Source organism: Talpa europaea, assembly GCF_964194135.1.
Source record: "Talpa europaea genome assembly, chromosome: 5".
NCBI classification, from domain to species: domain Eukaryota; kingdom Metazoa; phylum Chordata; class Mammalia; order Eulipotyphla; family Talpidae; genus Talpa; species Talpa europaea.
Genome location: NC_140071.1, coordinates 36,933,451 through 36,952,644, shown reverse-complemented (window position 1 = coordinate 36,952,644; position 19,194 = coordinate 36,933,451).

Genomic DNA, 19,194 nt, shown 5'->3' with positions numbered 1-19,194 from the left:
AAAAGGTTCTCTTTCCAAAGCTATCTTCATTCCTTGGCTCATGGCTTTGCCCTTGGAAAGACAGTAATCACAGCATTCTGAATTCTGGTTCCATGGTCATATCTCCTCTGACTTTCAAGGACCTCTGTGATTACATTGGAGCTATCTAAATAATACAAGATAATCTCCCATAAGATTCTTAATTGCATCTACAAAGTCCCTTTGCAATATAAGGCAACATAGTCACACATTCCAGGGACTAGGGGTCATTATTATAGTACAATTCTATGCAGTAGGTATGATAATTATCTCCATATTACAGATGAGAGAGCTGAGGCTTAGAGAGATTTGGTGACCTGCCCAATGTTTCACTGGATAATAATAGGACTCACATGAGAACAAAGGCATTTTGCTTAAGAGATTTTATTCTACCCATTAAACAGAGAAAATGAACATGACAACCCTAGATAGGATACAGGCCACTTATCCATTACAATATCTTGATCCAGCAAGTCAGAGACAAATTAATCTGGTAAAGCAAAAGGAGAATTCGTTTACCTATTTTTTGTGAGTCAAAATTTTTTTCCTCCCATGCTTTAGAGTGTGAACTCTGGGATTTCTCTGGGCCTTAAAAAAATTGAAAACTTTACTCTGATCATCACTTGACTCTTCTTTAGATAACCCTTTCATGTACACAGTGTTTATATATATAAACGTGTATATGTGTTATGTGTGTGTATATATATATATATATATATATATATGTGCCACAGACACTCAAACACTTCAATCTCAGTAATTTTTAGTTTAAATTGGATCGCCATCAAACTCTACAAAAACATGAGTGCAATGGTTGACATTTTATTGTTAAATTTCTTTTTTTATTTATCCATAAAAGAACTGGGGTCTAGGCCAGAAGTGTTGGTGGGGTGTGTGTGAGAGGATTCATCAGAGACAGAGTGGGGAGTAGAACAGGCAGATCTACTGGGATACAGTGCTAAGGGGAGAACTGGGCTAGACAGAAGAGGTCCTCTGCACCATGTGGGTTAGCTGTCTGGCAGGGATTGAACTCGTGGCAGTGGCTGGCAACAGCTTGATATTGCTGAGACTTCAACTCTGTGCCAACAGGGAGACTCTGATTGGCATTTTAGAGAAGACAGGACTCTTTTCTCTGAGTCTCATCATTATTATCCAAAAACTATTTGAGAAGAAATGTAAAATTTACATAGTAAAATCGTTAGCTTTTAACCCCTATGTTTATAGCAGCACTGTTTACAATAGCTAAGCTTTGGAAACAGCCCAAATGCCCAAAAATAGATGACTGGATCAAGAAGATGTGGTACATATACACCATGGAATATTACTCAGCATTCAAAAAAGATAAACACATGCCATTTGCAGCAACATGGATGGAGCTAGAAGGGATCATGCTCAGCGAAATAAGCCAGAAAGAAAAAGAAAAATACCGGATGGTCTCACTCATAGCAGGAATCTAGAAAACTTAAATAAGGGACCAGGAAAATGAATAACTATAAGAAAGTGAAAATCAAAATCAATGAAAAACTATGAACCAGAGACACTTTTTGGGGGGTGGGTGGCAGAAGGGGAGGGATTGGGGTCAAAATGGGGGGGTTTGCAATTGTATGGGGAATATAAAAATAAAATTTATTATTTATAAAAAAATAAAAAAATAAAAGATAAAAAAATCTTTAGCTTTTATAGTTTATAAGATATTATAAAGAATACTTATGCATCTTTAATAGAACTGCTTTTTGAGTTGCTTTTTAAAAGTATTTCCATAATATTGGAAAAATTCCTCAAGGTTAGTAAGAGATTAGTGATTAATCACTTCTTTCATTTCTGTAACTGTCAGGAAACTTGGAGCCCAAATTTGTGCTTGGTTGCAAAACAACTTTTCTTCTACATGAATTCATGTATGAATTCTGCATGAACTCATTACTTTTTATTATTAGTCATATTTATTTCTGCTTCAAATTATTCAGGCAACAAGGACAACATATGTATTTTAAGGAAATAATATCAAAATCATTTTTGAATTACCATATATAGCTTCTGATAAGTACCCTCAGGATAATAAATTCTGAAATTGATAGATTTGGGAAGGGAGAGACAAAAGACACTCTTTTGTAATAATAACACTAGCCTTTGAAGGCTTCCATGGGCAAAAATTCAAATTATAACTTGACTTTAATTCTCCATGAAGTTGATGATGTGACATTATCTAGAATTCCAGTTGTCATTCCTGTGATTTAGTCTGCTTGGGGCTGAGAGAGTGAGGTGTTTAAGTACAAACTTTTCAGAGCTGTATAACATATAACTATGTGGCCTGAAGTACTGACACCATCATCCAGAATTGTGGGTAAAGCAAATAGTCACATATACTGTGCAAAATTTGCCAGTCTTGCATGTCATGACATAAGAATGTGGTTTTAACCCTGGGATACTAGTCAGTGAAAGTCTTGTCATCAGGGTTATGGCATGATGTCTGCAATGTATAAGTGCTTCACAATTATTATTGAATTACTATGAAAAAATTTTGAGTAGTGCATACCTTTAGAAATAATTGTATTTCATAAGTAGTAAAAACAAGATTCAGAGTCTGGTTGTTTGTGGAACTGGTGGTTTAATCATGCTTTGGGTTATTGATTTGTATAATTAATATGAGTGCTTTTGGAGGTAGACTTGTTGACTGACAGGAAACAAAGAAGTGTTGTTATTCATGGATTCTTGGTGAGGAGAAACCAAATTGATTAGGACAATTAAGGTGGTGGGGTAAAGCCCATTTCCCTGATTGGTCTGTGGAAATATTTTGAACACTAAGGAGAGAAGTTGAAGAAGAGCCATGTTAGTAGGAGTTGGAGGTACTCTGGAAAGTAGCTAGGCTAATTTGGAGCACAGGAAATAAAGTGCCACCCACTTTTTTTTTTTTTGACAGAATATTGAATTTGTAATTTTAAGTTAAAGGATTTTTAAAAATATTTTTTACATCATTTTTTGTTTTTGCACAATATATGCATTTTCATTTTGATTATATTCCCCATACAATTCCCACCCCCCTTATTTTGACCCTAATCCCTCCTCTGGTTTATAGTTGCTTGTTGATTTTGATTTTTACTTTATTATAATTATTCTTTTTCCTTTTCTCTTATTTAGGTTTTCTAAATTCCGGTTATGAGTGAGACCATGTGGTATTTTTCTTTTTCTTTCTGGCTTATTTTGCTGAGCATAATCCCTTCTAGCTCCATCCATGTTGCCGCAAATTGCATAAGTTTATCTTTTTTGATTACTGAGTAATATTCCACTGTGTATATGTATCACCCAAAGCAGTGAGAGTGAAGGTAAAGATAAACAGTTGGGACTACATCAAATTATAGAGCTTCTGTACATCAAAAGAGACAGTAACCAAAACAAAGAGACACACCACCGACTGGGAGAAAATTTTTGCACAAAACACTAATGATAAAGGACTGATCACAAAAATCTACAAAGAGCTGAAAAGACTCAACAAAAACAAGTAATCCAGCCTCCCACTTTTGAGGAGGGAGACATTCAATCCTTGACTGAGCTGTAGTTAGTTTTGGTTACCTTAGTTTTTAGGTGCTGCCACAGGGCAACTTCCTCATGAAGGGCATGCGTAGCAAAGGTGGAGGCTCAGAAACCAATCAACTTGTTCCTGAGTACTTGGGAGATATTTTTGGCTCCTCAGAAATTCCTGAGGAAGATTTGGAGTGAAATCTTTCCCTCCTAAGTTCATGCTTATTTCCTATGTTGATTTATTTTTCTTCTTTGTAGAGAGAAAACTTGTCTATTTCCTTCCCCTAAATATGTTAGAGGAGTTTTAAAGGAAAAATTAAGTATTCATGCCCATAATATTCTTTGCATCTTTATCTTGGGAAAGAGCCTGATTGCAGGCATTACAAATTCTTTTCCTTTCTCTGCAGGCAGTCAGAAGGACAAGTCTTACCTGAATAAGCCTATGGTTTTCTTCTGCTACCTGCCATTTGGGGTGAGGAGGCATATATGTCTAAAATGGACAAAAATAAATGAACAGGCAGTTTTAAAAAAAGTGTAAAAGGGCCTTCAAATATATGAAAGAAATACTCAGTTCATGCTAAGAATTATTCAAATTAAAATTTTAATGCAATGCTACAAGATTGGCAAAAATACAAAAACATAACTTTTGTTGACATGGTTGTAGGGGAAGAAATCTACATTGCTGTAAGTAATGCAAAACTGTCAAGTCCTATGTGGACAAGCCTAAGTGTTTACTGTTTGACCCAATCACAAATTGTCTACTCTCTTTAGTCTGCTCTTTGCCTTTAAAAATGTTGATAATTCACAAAAAGAAATATAAAAACCATATGATAATATCAATAGATGCTGAGAAAGCTTTCGACAAAGTGCAACACCCATTCATGATAAAAGCCCTTGAAATTCTTGGGATACAAGGAACATACCTCAACATCATAAAGGCCATCTATGACAAGCCAACAGCCAGTATCATTCTCAATGGTGAAAAGCTGAAAGCAATTCCATTAAGATCTGGAACAAGACAAGGATGTCCACTCTCACCATTGCTTTTCAATATAATACTGGAAGTCCTAGCCAGGGCAATAAGACAAGAGAAAGACATCCAAGGAATCCAAATAGGAAAAGAAGAAGTCAAACTATCACTATTTGCAGACGATATGATATTATACATAGAGAACCCCAAAAACTCCACAGAAAAGCTAATTCAACTCATCAATCAGTTCAGTAAAGTGGCAGGATACAAAATCAACACGCAAAAGTCAGTAGCCTTCCTATACACAAACAATAAATCTGAAGAAGAAGAAATCAAAAAGACCATCCCTTTTGTTATTGAAACAAAAAAAATCAAATATTTGGGAATAAATCTAACAAAAGAGGTAAAGGACCTATACAAAGAAAACTATAAAACACTGTTAAAAGAAATAGAAGAAGACACAAAGAAATGGAGAGACATCCCCTGCTCATGGATTGGAAGAATAAACATTATTAAAATGGCCATCCTTCCAAAAGCAATATACAGATTCAATGCTATTCCAATCAAAATTTCAATGTCATTCTTCAAAGAAATAGAACAATTATTGATGAAATTCATATGGAATCACAAAAAACCCCGAATAGCCAAAGCTCTCCTGAAAAAAAAAGAAGGGAATGGAGGCATCAGACTCCCAGACTTCAAACTATACTACAAAGCCATAATCATCAAAACCGCATGGTATTGGAACAAGAACAGACATACAGACCAATGGAATCGAATAGAAAATCCAGAAATAAACCCACAGATTTATGGTCAACTAATCTTTGACAAAGGAGCAAAGACTATGCATTGGAGCAAAGAAAGTTTGTTCAATAAATGGTGCTGGGAAAACTGGGTCGCTACATGCAAAAGAATGAAGCTTGACCACCACCTCACACCATACACAAAAATCAACTCAAAATGGATTAAAGAACTAGACATAAGACCTGAAACCATAAAATATATAGAAGGAAATATAGGCGAAACACTACGTGATTTGCACATCAAAGACATCTTTACAGACACATCACCCAAAGCAGTGATAGTGAAGGCAAAGATAAACAGCTGGGACTATATCAAATTAAAGAGCTTTTGCACAGCAAAAGAGACAATAACAAAAACAAAGAGAAACCCCACCAACTGGGAGAACATTTTTGCACCCAACACTAATGATAAAGGACTGATCACAAAAATCTGCAAAGAGCTGATGAGACTCAACAACAACAAAGAAAATAATCCAGTCAAAAAATGGGCAGAAGAGCTTAAAAGAAACTTCTCTGAAGAGGAAATGCAAATGGCCAACAGGCATATGAAAAAATGTTCAACATCACTTGTCATCAGGGAAATGCAAATCAAAACTACCATGAGATACCATCTTACACCAGTGAGAATGGCACATATTAAAAAAACTAGCAACAACAAATGTTGGCGAGGGTGTGGAGAAAAAGGAACTCTTCTGCACTGTTGGTGGGAGTGCAAACTGGTCCAACCACTGTGGAAAGCTGTGTGGAGATTTCTGGACCTACTAAACATAGAGCTTCCATATGACCCAGCAATTCCACTCCTAGGTATTTACCCAAAGGACACAGAAACATCAATTCCAAAGAACACCTGCACCCCTATGTTTATAGCAGCACTGTTTACAATAGCTAAGCTTTGGAAACAACCCAAATGCCCAAAAATAGATGACTGGATCAAGAAGATGTGGTACATATATACCATGGAATATTACTCAGCATTCAAAAAAGATAAACACATGCAATTTGCTGCAACATGGATGGCGCTGGAAGGGATCATGCTCAGCGAAATAAGCCAAAAAGAAAAAGAAAAATACCGGATGGTCTCACTCATAGCAGGAATCTAGAAAACTTAAATAAGGGACCAGGAAAATGAATAACTATAAGAAAGTGAAAATCAAAATCAACAAAAAACTATGAACCAGAGACACTTTTAGGGGGGCGGGGGCGGGAGGGGAGGGATTGGGGTCAGAATGGGGGGCTGCAATTGTATGGGGAATATAACAATAAAATTTATAAAAAAAAATAAATAAAAAAAAAAAAAATAAAAATGTTGATAATTCTCACTTCCCTTGTACAAATATTCTCTGCTCACATGGTTTTTCCATTTACATTTTGTAGAACTTCAACATTTCTGAAACAAAAGAGACAGTAACCAAAACAAAGAGACACACCACCGACTGGAAGAAAATTTTTGCACACAACACTAATGATAAAGGACTGATCACAAAAATCTACAAAGAGCTGAAGAGACTCAACAAAAACAAATAATCCAGCCTGTTGTTTTCTTCAGAAACAACAAAGATGAAACTTATGAAATAATCTTTAATTGGCTAATACTGTAATATTTGATGACATTCCTGGTTAAATGTTGATCTTCATCAACTTCATGATCTTTCTGGATAACTCCAAGAGCTTTCACAACTTAACCATCACATGCTTATGGGGACAAAATTTATTATACAACATTTCAATAAGTTGAAATTAAATTTCTCTTTCCCTCCTCGTGTATCCCCTTTCCAAATTGCTTTCTATCCTTTACTTTATCTATTTTAATTACTAGAATCTCCACATGCTTAATGAACTAGACACTTCAAAATCATTGTTGTTCTTCCTTCTTTCTCATCACTCACATTAAAGGATTACCACATACTGGCTATCTTTTGAGTTGGTCTCTTTTATTTCTGTGCCCATTGGTATTGTCTTGTTTTAGGTTGTCATCACATCTCACCTGAGTTATTGATAACTTTTTTCTATACTCCTATTCCATTTTTTCTTCATTAATGTTAATTTCAAATATTGCCAACCAAGATAGCTTTATAAATACAAATTTGATTATGTCTACATAGTATTTAAGAATCTTTGAGAGCTATATGCTCATCTATAGATTCATTCATTTGTTGATTCATTCATCTATATTTTTAGGCATAAACCATGTGCCAGGAACTGTTCTTTGCCCAGGGATATAAAGGTAAGACGCCATGATTTGCTAATTGACATTACTACTTTATTAACATCTTAGGGATAAAAGCTAAAATATTTTTCTTTCCCAAGTTTCAATTTAAAGACATAATAGAGTTTTTAAAAAATTTTTTAAAGATTATTTATACAAGAACCGGGGTGCAGGCCAGATTCGCAAGAGGGTGAGAGGATTTACCAGAGACAGAGCGGGGAACAGAACAGGCAGACTGATTAAATACACTGCTGAGGGAAGCAGCGGGCGCAACAGGAGAGGTCTGCCGTTCCATGTGGGACCCTTGCTGGCCGGCCGGGATAGAACCAGTGCTTCAGAGACTGCGGACATCTTCACAGCACTGCGTTCAACCACCTGTGCCACCAGGGGAGGCCATATAAATTGAGTTTTATGCTTTTAATTTATACCAAGTTTTACTATATACCATACTGCCTAACTTATTTCTTGACATGGAATTTTCTTCCTCTTATGCTTTCCATTATTCTCTCACCATTTTATGGAATAGGAACTCCTCAAAACTGGAGTGATGTGATTATAATAATCATAATACATGTAACATTTATTGAGCACTTGCTAAATATTAAGCACAATGGGAATACTGGATGCACAATTTTCACAATAATCTTTTGGACTAGGTAATATTATTTTATGTTTTATAAAGGAGAAAAGTGAGTCCTACATATTTCAAAGCACAGCAAGAAAAACTTTCAGATATCACATGGCTAATAGTGAGCAGAGATTTTAACCAGCTCCATCTGATTTCATAACTGACATTATAGTCATGTGTCTCTTAATGATGGAGAACACTATGCAGAATGCATCATTAGGCGATTTCATCTTTGTGTGAACATCATAGAATGTATGTTTTTCTTCAAAAACTAGTTCTCCATTTTGCTGGCATAGCAATTCAGAAGGCCATATTGGAAGAGGAACTGAGTTGTCCGTGACTTCTTATTTCACCCACATTACCCTGGCAGTATATGCTACCATAAATCTAGGCAATAGGAATTTTGGGACCACTGTTGTATGTTTGGTACATTGTTGGCTAAACTATAATGGCATGCTTGACTGTATTTGCAATTAGTGTATTGCATACTATATGGTATATACTTAGTACATGCTCACCAAATAACTAAATACGTGTATGATATAATAATAAACTTTCAGTATAAGAGGATTTTATCATCAATTTCTTTTATGTTCTCTAGAGTGCAGATAGTTGGGCTCATAGTTTGATTGCAGAGAAAGTGCTTTAATGCAGTAATGATAGTGTATTTAAATTGTTTTGTGTTGTCCAAATTTCTTTTTAAAAGAATTTCATAACTAGCATTAGATCCTCCTATATGACTATCGGATAATTGATCTATTCTCTATTGCCTAAACATTCTGTTTATCACAAGACTTTCTTAAGAGTATAAATATTCCTGTATCATTCAGTTTTAATAAACTATAAGTATAGAAATAGTAACAATTATAGCATAGTGTTAGCATTTTTACCCTTAAAACATTATGTATACAATTATCCTTATCAGATTTATTAAGTACATATTGATTTGGGGAATTAGACTATATTTTTTTCCATTAAGGCCTTATAGTAGAAAGGTAATTATGAAAGATTATCTTAGGAAATCATATATGTGTGAGAAAATATTACAGAAATATATACATGTTTGTTACAAATTGGTGTGAAAAGCAGCAGCATTAAAGCATTATAAGAGAGGGTGTGTTTGAAGTCTGAGAAATGTACACAATTTCATGTGAATTTTTTTTACCTGATATTTTATAATCTTTGAATTTTGGAAATATCGCAACTAAATGTTCAGTTTCTGAATCAGACGGTCAGAGCAAGTCAGAATAGGTACAGAGGCAATCAAATGGAAGCACTGCCATAAAAAAATCAACCAAGGGCCACCCCTGGTGGCGCAGCGGTTGAGCGCTGGGTTGCGAAGCTGCCCGCAGCCTCTGCAGCGCCAGTTCGATCCCGGGCTGTTCCCCGGCCACCGGAGGAGGGTCCCACAGGCGCGCAGACCCCTCCTGCCGCCCGCTGCTCCCCTCAGCAGTGTACTTGGGTCCTTCTGCCTGCTCTGCTCCCCTCTCTGGCTCTGGTGAATTCTCTCACCCTCCCGTGCTTCTGACTGTACCCAGTGCTTGTATACATAAATAAATATATATTAAAAAAAAAATCAACCAAGCATTTAGTTCAAATATGCTGGAAAAAAATAGGAGTGGGAAAAAAATGAAGCATTTTTTATATGTTCTTGGAGAACAGACAATTTTTTGGAATACTAATTTGAAATAATTACTTGGGAGAAAGACGGGTTTCATTTAAAGTGGATCAGAAGGTTAAAGTGCATTCATAATGTGGAAGGTGAATGAATAAAGAGTTGGTTATGTTAAATGTATCTCTTGATTTTTTTCTAGACTTTCTTGGGTACTTGCTATTATCCCCTTACATGTATTTGTACATGTTTTAGGTTCTCTTAATCTAGGAAAACTGCATACTTTAAATCACAGAGGCAGCATTACATAGAGAACTTTATTTCTCTAACTGCCATAACCAAATTGGTGTCTCACCTGATACTCCAGGAGTGCTCTCCTATTTCAGCTTTCTTAAAAGATCTAGAAACAGCATTATTTCCAAAGCTTAACACTGATCCAACAATTCTTTCCAACAGTTGAAACCCTATACTTAGTGTGTTCAGGAGAAGATAGAAAACTTCTGGGTAAAAAGAGAATAGGAGTGATGCTTTAATATTTAATTCAACTTTTTCTAAAGGTACTAAAAGCTTGAGTTATAGTAAGTAATTTTAGAGTAAATAGACTTCTGGATTTAGAATGGGTTTATTTTCTGTTCAGTTGACATGGGACTGTTTAACCTGTTTTTTAATAGAGATGAATCAAGATTATTAAAAATGACCACAAAAGAACATAGCATAAACCTTAGCAATCATTAGATCAGTATGAGGCTAAAAACTCTACCAGTATAGACATGATTACTATCTTTTATTTTTCTGATATAAATATATTATAGCAATGCATTTGATATCTATTAACCCAGTCATTTTGGATATTTAACTTTGAAAAAATGTTATTAGGTTATTTCTGTATATTGGGAATTGTAAATAATGCTGCAGTGAACATGGGAACACACACATCTTTTGAGATTATTAGTGCTTTTTTTTAAAAAAAGATTTATTTATGCATATAAGAACTGAGGTATAAGCCAGAGGTGTGGAGGGTAAGAGGATTGACCAGAGAGAGTGGGGAGCAGAACAGGCAGCTATACTGAAATACATTGCTGAGGGGAGCAGCAGGTGAGGCAGGATTGCTCTGTTGCTCTGTGTGTGTTGCTCCCTGGCAGTTTGGGGATCAAACTTGTGTTGCAGGGGCTGGAGATAGCTTGATAGCACTGTCTTTAACCCCTGTGCCACCAGGGAGGCCAATTTATATTTTTCCTTCAGGTGAATACCCAGAAGTGGAATTACTGGATTATATGGTAGTTCTAGTTATAATTTTTTGAGAACCATCCATACTGTTTTCCATACTGGTCACAACAATTTACATTCTTACCAACAATGCCTGAAGCTCTCTTTTCTCCACATCCAGCACTCGTCTTTTTGATAATAGCCATTGTAATGGGTGTGCGATGAATCTTATGGTGGTTTTTATTTGAATTTCCCTGATGATTATTGGTGCTGAACATCTTTCATGTAACTTTTGGCCATTTTATGTCTTCCTTGGAAAAACATATGTTCTTTTCCTCTGTCCGTTTTTAATTGGACATTTTTGAGTTTCTATGGCATATCTGTATAGTTTGGATATTAACTTTTTTTGTGCATTATTGGACAGATTAAGGGATACCCCAGGACCTCCAAATCTACCCGCTCTAAGTGGGTTCTGCTATCTACTACATCAAGACAAAACCTTCAATGGAAAATAACTTTAACATTATCAGTGTGCAATAGAGAAAAGAGAAGAGAAAGAATGTAGTTAAAATAGTTTCCAATTAAACACCCAAAGTTATCCATCCCCTCATGGGTAATGTCATGCCAAAGCAGGCATTGAGGTCCAAAAGCTTGCCACAAGTCTAAGGCACTTTATGGTAGGGAACCATAAGAAAGGGGCAGAAGGGACCAGGCAAATCTGGAAAGAAAAGAGCAAAATTAAAACTCAAGATAAATGTTGCCATTATTACCCTCACCATGGGACAGTCACCCATGTCTCTATCTTTTTCAAATGTCTCTCTTCATGTCCCCTGAGTTCCTGGTACAAGTCCAAGGCCAAGAAGCAAGCACAGCTTCTTCAGTTGTGTCTGTTCCATGTGCCTCCTCCAAGTCTTCTCTTCACCTTCCTCTTCAGCTCGTTGCTGCTCAGCTCCACCCTTCCTTGGGTGAGATAGGGAATCTGGAACCTACCCTTTCTATTGATATCTCGCTCTTACAAGTTTATATATAACTTGCAAATATTTTCTCTTATTTGGTATGTTGCTTTTTAAATTTTGTTGGCTTCCATCACTGTACCAACACTTTTAGGTTGATGTAGTCCTGTTTGCTTAATTTTGCTTTTGTTGTTCTTATATTTGGGGTCAAATAAAAAAAATATTGCAAAGATGTGTCAAGGAGGTTACCACCTATGTTTTCTTCTAAGTATGGTGTTAGGTCATATTTAGCTCTTTAATCCACCTTGCATTGGCTTTTGTGCATGGTCTAAGATAGTGTTTCAGTTTCATTCTTTTGCACATGGCTGTCCAGTTGTACTACCACCATTCATGAAGAAACCATCTTTTTCCCATTGTATTTTCTTTCTTTAATTGTCATAAATTAATTGACCATAAACATGAGGGTTTATTTCTGTGCTCTCTATTCTGATCCAGTGGTCTGTGTCTGTTTATATATCAATACCATACTGTTTTTATTATTATAGATTTGTGATATGATTTGAAATTAGAGCGCATGATTTCTCCAGTTTTGTTCTTTTTCAAGATTGTTTTAGCTTTCAGGAAAATGGTAGGAAACAGTTTTAGCGATGATTAATGTATATGGCACAGAATGGACATACTACAGTATGTTCAATCATCTTCCTGTGGATGATAATCATGGTGATTTCAGTTTTCTTTTAACACATGTACACACAAAATCCTTGTACCTTTATCACTGTACTCTTACACTCTTATTATAGTTAAACATATTTCTCTATGTGGGATTTATGCTTTTAAGAATGTTTGGCACATTTCAATTTTTTTTTGAGTATTATTAAGTAATCACACACCAATTCACTTATTTGTTCACAGCTGGATCTACTTCCTGAGTGTGTCCACTTTTGTGCTGGCTCTTTGTCTTTTATCAATTTGCAGAAGTACTTTCTACCCTCAAAGACTAGTAATGAATGAGTTAGCCAACTCTCAGTAATCTGACTTATTGGGAAGATGATTCTCTGTTCTGAAACGAGTAAAGTGCAATGACAGTCCTCTCATTAAAACTACTGTGAGCAATTTTGTTTTCTCATATATCTATCTTCCAGGACAACTGGGGCCATTGAGATTGTTCTGCTGGCCCAAAGATTTCATATAACAAACACCCAAAGGAAAATTCTCTCATTGTTACATGAATCAGAAGAGTCTGTTGATTTTTGTTAACTGTATCTCTTTGAAAAAACAAGTATTTTGAGGTCTCTGCCTTGGAATTTGAGGAGAAACTATTATTTTTTTGTTATTTCCTCCCCACCCCCCACTTGGGTTTATATGCCTCTAGGAGAAAGAAGTCCTGGTCCTGGACTCTTTGGAGAGCCTCACAGCACACTGGACTTAAGGATATCCCCTGGTCTCTGCAAGTATGCTTGCAGTGATTGAATTACTCTACTGGGATTATAGGAGATAGTTATCAGGGATATTTTATTTTATTTTATTTATTTTATTTTATTTTATTTTATTTTATTTATTTTTTTTTTATGACTTTTTTTTTTTTTTAAGATTTATTTATTTATTCATACAAGCACTGGGTACAGTCAGAAGCGCGGGAGGGTGAGAGAATTCACCAGAGCCAGAGCGGGGAGTAGAGCAGGCAGAAGGGCCGAAGTACACTGCTGAGGGGAGCAGCGGGCGGCAGGAGAGGTCTGCGCGCCATGTGGGACCCTCCTCTGGTGGCCGGGGAGCAGCCGGGGATCGAACCGGCGCTGTAGAGGCTGCGGGCAGCTTCGCAACCCAGCGCTCAACCGCTGTGCTACCAGGGAGGCCCTTATTTTATTTTTTTTTAAAGATTTATTTATTTATTTATTTATGCAAGCACTGGGTACAGTAAGAAGCGCCAGAGGGTGAGAGAATTCACCAGAGCCAGAGCGGGGAGCAGAGCAGGCAGAAGGGGCAAAGTACACTGCTGAGGGGAGCAGCGGGCGGCAGGAGAGGTCTGCGCGCCATGTGGGACCCTCCTCCGGTGGCCTGGGAGCAGCCGGGGATGGAACCGGCGCTGCAGAGGCTGCGGGCAGCTTCGCAACCCAGCGCTCAACCGCTGCGCCACCGGGGAGGCCCCAGGGATATTTTAGAAGATGACTCTTACTCCTTGTGCTCGATTTTAAATTACAGATTTGCTTGACTAATTAGCAGAAGTTTTTTAACTGTGTTTTTGAAATTGTTTTCCCAGTGAAATGATTATGAGTTTGGGATTATCTAACATACAGGAGTTTATAGTGACTGTAGTGTGATGATGAAGAGCCAAGAATTTTGGAAAGAGATAAACTTAAGATCCTACTTATTTTACTTGTTAACAGAACCTCCATTTCTATATCTATAGAATAAACATTATTCTTTAATTGCAGGATCATTTTTAAAATAGGGTCTAAAGGAAAGAAAGTTACTTAAAGTGCTTAGCAGAGTGTCTGACCCATTGTAAAGGTAATAAATAAAAGCCTTGTAGAAATATTTGAGTAAGCCTATTAGTGAATATTCACATTCTTAAAATAGCTTTCTGATTCTGTCAGCTCCTGTGAATTCTCTATCCTGAACATTTTTCACCATTCTTATTCTAGCAAATCTCTCTCCAGGTCTTTCCTTTGATATATATCAAAAAATTTCCAAGTAGTTTAGTCCTTTCCTAACTCTGTATAATGACCTGGTTTCCTTCACAGTTTTAGAATTTTTACTTAAAGTACATTGAAAATAAAATGCACACTGCTGTGGACTCTGAAAATAAGTATTGTGTTTGTTTGCTTTTTTTATTTTGAGATACTCCTAATAATCATTTTGGAAACTATTTTAGCAGATTAATATTGATTGATTTAATATAAATAATGATAGTTGTAACTCATAGCATAGAATAGTAATAAAATGCTTCTTCTTTTATAAAGCTAATAAATGATATCCTTTTTCATAAAGATTTCAGGTAAAATTTGAGTTTTAAGTAAAGTCTTAGGCAGTTTAGGTTCTGCAAATAACAGCTCCAGCAATAAATCAAAGAATGATGTTTATGTTCTTAAGAAAGATCATAACCAATTGATCTTTTTGGCAAAATCTATATACATGAATAGCTATAGAATAATTGAAGTAGAATGAGTATATCTTTTTGAAAGTGACCAATGTTATATGATGTGATAAATCATTTGAAAGCATCTATCTGGAACTATCTTGCACATGTGGAAATAGTGAACTTTATTTTGATTACACATTGACAAAAAACATGGCTTTTTTGGGTCTAAGAAATATTGTTTTTTTTTTTTTTTTTTTTTAGTAGAGGCATGCTTTATTTATTTGTTTGCTGGTTTGTTTGTTTTGTTTATACATGCACTGGGTACAGTCAGAAGCGCGGGAGGGTGAGAGAATTCACCAGAGCCAGAGCGGGGAGCAGAGCAGGCAGAAGGACCGAAGTACACTGCTGAGGGGAGCAGCGGGCGGCAGGAGAGGTCTGCACGCCATGTGGGACCCTCCTCCGGTGGCCGGGGAGCAGCCGGGGATCGAACCGGCGCTGCAGAGGCTGCGGGCAGCTTCGCAACCCAGCGCTCAACCGCTGCGCCACAGGGGAGGCCCTAAGAAATATTGTTTTTAATAGTATATTCCATGGTGAAATGTGCCTGTAGTGGCCATCCAGGATTCAGGAAAAACGCTTGATCTTTAGGGAATTTAGAAAAATGATTGGACATGTGTTCTTTCAATGAGTACCCAATGGCATACTAGTACCTGTGCCACGTTCTGAGGTTGCATTAAACAAATAATCATGAGCAATTATTGAATTGCAGTTATAATCAATATCGTAAAGAAAAGTATAGTTAGAAGAGGAAGCAGAGTGACCAGAGAATGGTTGCTGAATATTCAGAAATGCCCAATAGAATTTGTAACAATCCTTTCTGAGGGATAATATCTGAGAGTTTCAAATATGGTACTTATGATTGGCAAATGGAAGGGAAGAGGGGTGGAGGAAACTAGTGTTTATTGTGCCTTAACTGTGTGTAATACGCTTTAAATATTGGGTTGTCAGAAAAGTCATGATGCATTTTTGCTTGAAAAATAGAAAAAATACATCATGATTTTTCTGACAACACAATATTTAAGAACAGCTCTAAAAAAGGAAATTATTATTCCCATTCATACATGAAGAAACTGAGGTACAGAGAAATCATTTACTTCTTCATGTTCTCCCAGTATCTGCAGATCTAAGTGCAGACCCCACTGACCCCACCATGCTACTTCCAGCTTTATGTCTTCTAGTAGATTCTTCACATTACCAATAGACTTTCTTTGCCTTAGCCAACAAGCTTCATGGATATTTTTTTTTGTAAAATAGTGCAGAATGCTACCACACAACTGAGTTTCCTCTCTTCACTTGATGCTCTCAAAGCAAACATAAAATATAGCTCATTTGTGACCTAAGGAGGTAGATAAAATTAACACCCTCATGATCATTTGAAATAGCCTCACTTGAAAAAACTATACATGTTTAGGAAAACAAACTTTGTAAAAACAGATGATCCAGGAAGTATGATTTATTTAGCATTTACTAGAGAAAATGGTGAAATCTACAAGTGCGTGTTTAGCTATGTGCTCTTATGTAATGCAGGGTCTTTAAATTAGATTTTACAAAGTACAGGTTTAAAAAAATATTAAACAAAAAATATTTCAAAGTCACACACGCATGTAAGGCTGAACTATTTCTCTACTTATATGTATATATGTATATATATATACACATATAGACATAGATGTTATTTTATATTTATATATAAATGTTTTTGATTCACATCATATCCTCTGTGAATGTAAAGATGATCCACAAAGTAGTGACAAATGACATAAATACAGAAAAGAAGAAGAAAACCGCTTTCAGGATGAGAGAATTGAATGCATAATTCAACAGTTAAAAAGAATAAATTTATGGCCAACTGATCAGTTAACATTATTTGTATCTTCCTGTGGTTAAACAATATAGCTAATTCCATTCTCTCTCATGAACCACTAACAACATTCATTTGCCAATATGAGAATTAAGCTGATACATTCAGTAAATGGTTCTAAAACCAAGTAATGAAGGTAGAAGTTTTGTGACTATTAGCCTATCAGTATCAGTTTCGGGCTTCGCACAAAACACCAAGCCTGCTTCCCAGAAATCTCTATTCCATTGGTATCCTTTGGTATTGGACATTAGTTATTTACTTATAAAATATGTGCTCATTACAAAGGTCTGTGAGTGCAGTTGCATTAATTATTCATCCTAAGATTTTGAAGCGTTGGAGGTTCCGAAAGGTAATTTTCAACTACTGATGGGAAATGTTCCACATGAGAGACCATCAGCAAGGTTTCAGGAAGTGGGTCCTGGATTTGCAGGGTAGTAACCAATCAGGCACTTCTATCATTTCCTTCAAAATTATCCACCATTTAGAAAGATAGAAGAAAATGACTAGGAAATCAGATAACTTTCCCCTCCCTGAAAATCAATGTTAGAAATATATCAAAAGTACATAAATTCTTATTACCCCCTTTTCCTCTCCTGCTATATTACCTTGAGTTAGTATAGACCATGAATTGCAATGGTTATAGAAATCAGATTCTCCTGCTACTTTCATTGACAGAGTAAGGGTATATCATGTTTTAAGTAAGCATCAGAAATCTTAATTATGAAGACAAAAAGTAAAAGATTGTTAATTCATTTAAAGAAAGGTTTCAGCTTCTTAATGGCTAACATTATTTTCTATGGTATTTGTTTCAATATTAAGTTCAATACCTTAAAATGAATTCTGGTTTTTTTTTGAAATTTTAGTTTTAATTACTCTAAAACACTGTAAAAACATTAATCATTGATTTTGTACACATGTATATGTTACAAAAAAGTATGGTGACATCTCATTGCTAAAAACTCAAACTATATAGAAACTGAAAACCTTCCTTTAATGTTCCCCCACCTCTAATTTTCTTCTGAGAGGCAACAGTCAACAATTTTATAAATGTCTCTTTTTATTCATTTGTATACTAAACACACATATATTTCCTCTTTTTTTTTGCAAAAATGGGGTATAATACTTTTAAAAATTAAATTTATTGGAAATATTAGGGTAAATACTTTCTCATATGAAGGAATCATTTTTATACTCATTAACTCATTCTATTTTGGGGGGAATTAATGACTGACTATAAATTGTAGAAGCTCATTAATAGTAAATATTGAAATCTTTTTTCCCGTGGTATCAAATGCAAAGTATTTGCAATATATTAATGGATTTAATTTTTGCTTTGTAATTGACAATAATGAAGATACAGTTGCATAATCTATGAAGGCATAGTCCAAAAGTAGATATAAGTTTACAAAGATTTAGTATTTGATCTTGCAATGAGAAGGAAGAAAAATATAAAATAAGAAATCTCTTTCTTAGGAATTTTAGTAAACTTTAAAAAATGAACTGTGGTATTTCAGGACAGTCTTTTAAAAAGATACAAAAATGTTACTTTGCAAGAAAGAGGAAGAGCGAGGAAGGGAAATAGGTTTTAACAATTTAATATGTACTTTTCTCCAGAAGACATTAAAAATATTTTATCTTGTGATAAACTCTTTTTTCTAAAAATAATCAGAAGTGATTTATGCACCTGGGTAAAATAATTCAAACAACACAGAACAATACCAAATATAAAGTAAAATCCCCTGACCTTGACTCTGTCCATTATCAATCCTGTGCTAAGAGGTACTTCTTGACATGTTTCCTTACCCCCTCAGCTGCTATTTCCCAAGCTAATTCTTTTTATTTTATATAAGCTGAATTTGATGAAAACGGAGAGAAAGAGATCCTTTATTCTCCAACAATAGGATCCTGTGATATCAAGATATTTGAACTTTCAGCTGTAGGTAGGGATTTTTCAATTGGCAAAATGTTTCTGCGGTTTTGAGTCTCATAACTGGATGTGCTCATGGTGATGGATGCAGATAACAAAGGGTTACCTACATCTTTCTGCTCTTGTGTTTCTATGGGTATTTCTGTGACTAAAGAGTAAGCGGTGAATTATTCATTCAACAAATATTCATTGAGTTCCTATTAAATGTAGCCATAGGGAGGCATGTTCTAGGCTTTGGGGTACAAATAAAACTAGAAAAATGGATGAAACACATGAATAGGTGTTTCATAGGAATAAAAAGAAAAACCATGAAATACGGATCTTTTAAGTATCCTAAAATTAAGGAAATACAAAATAA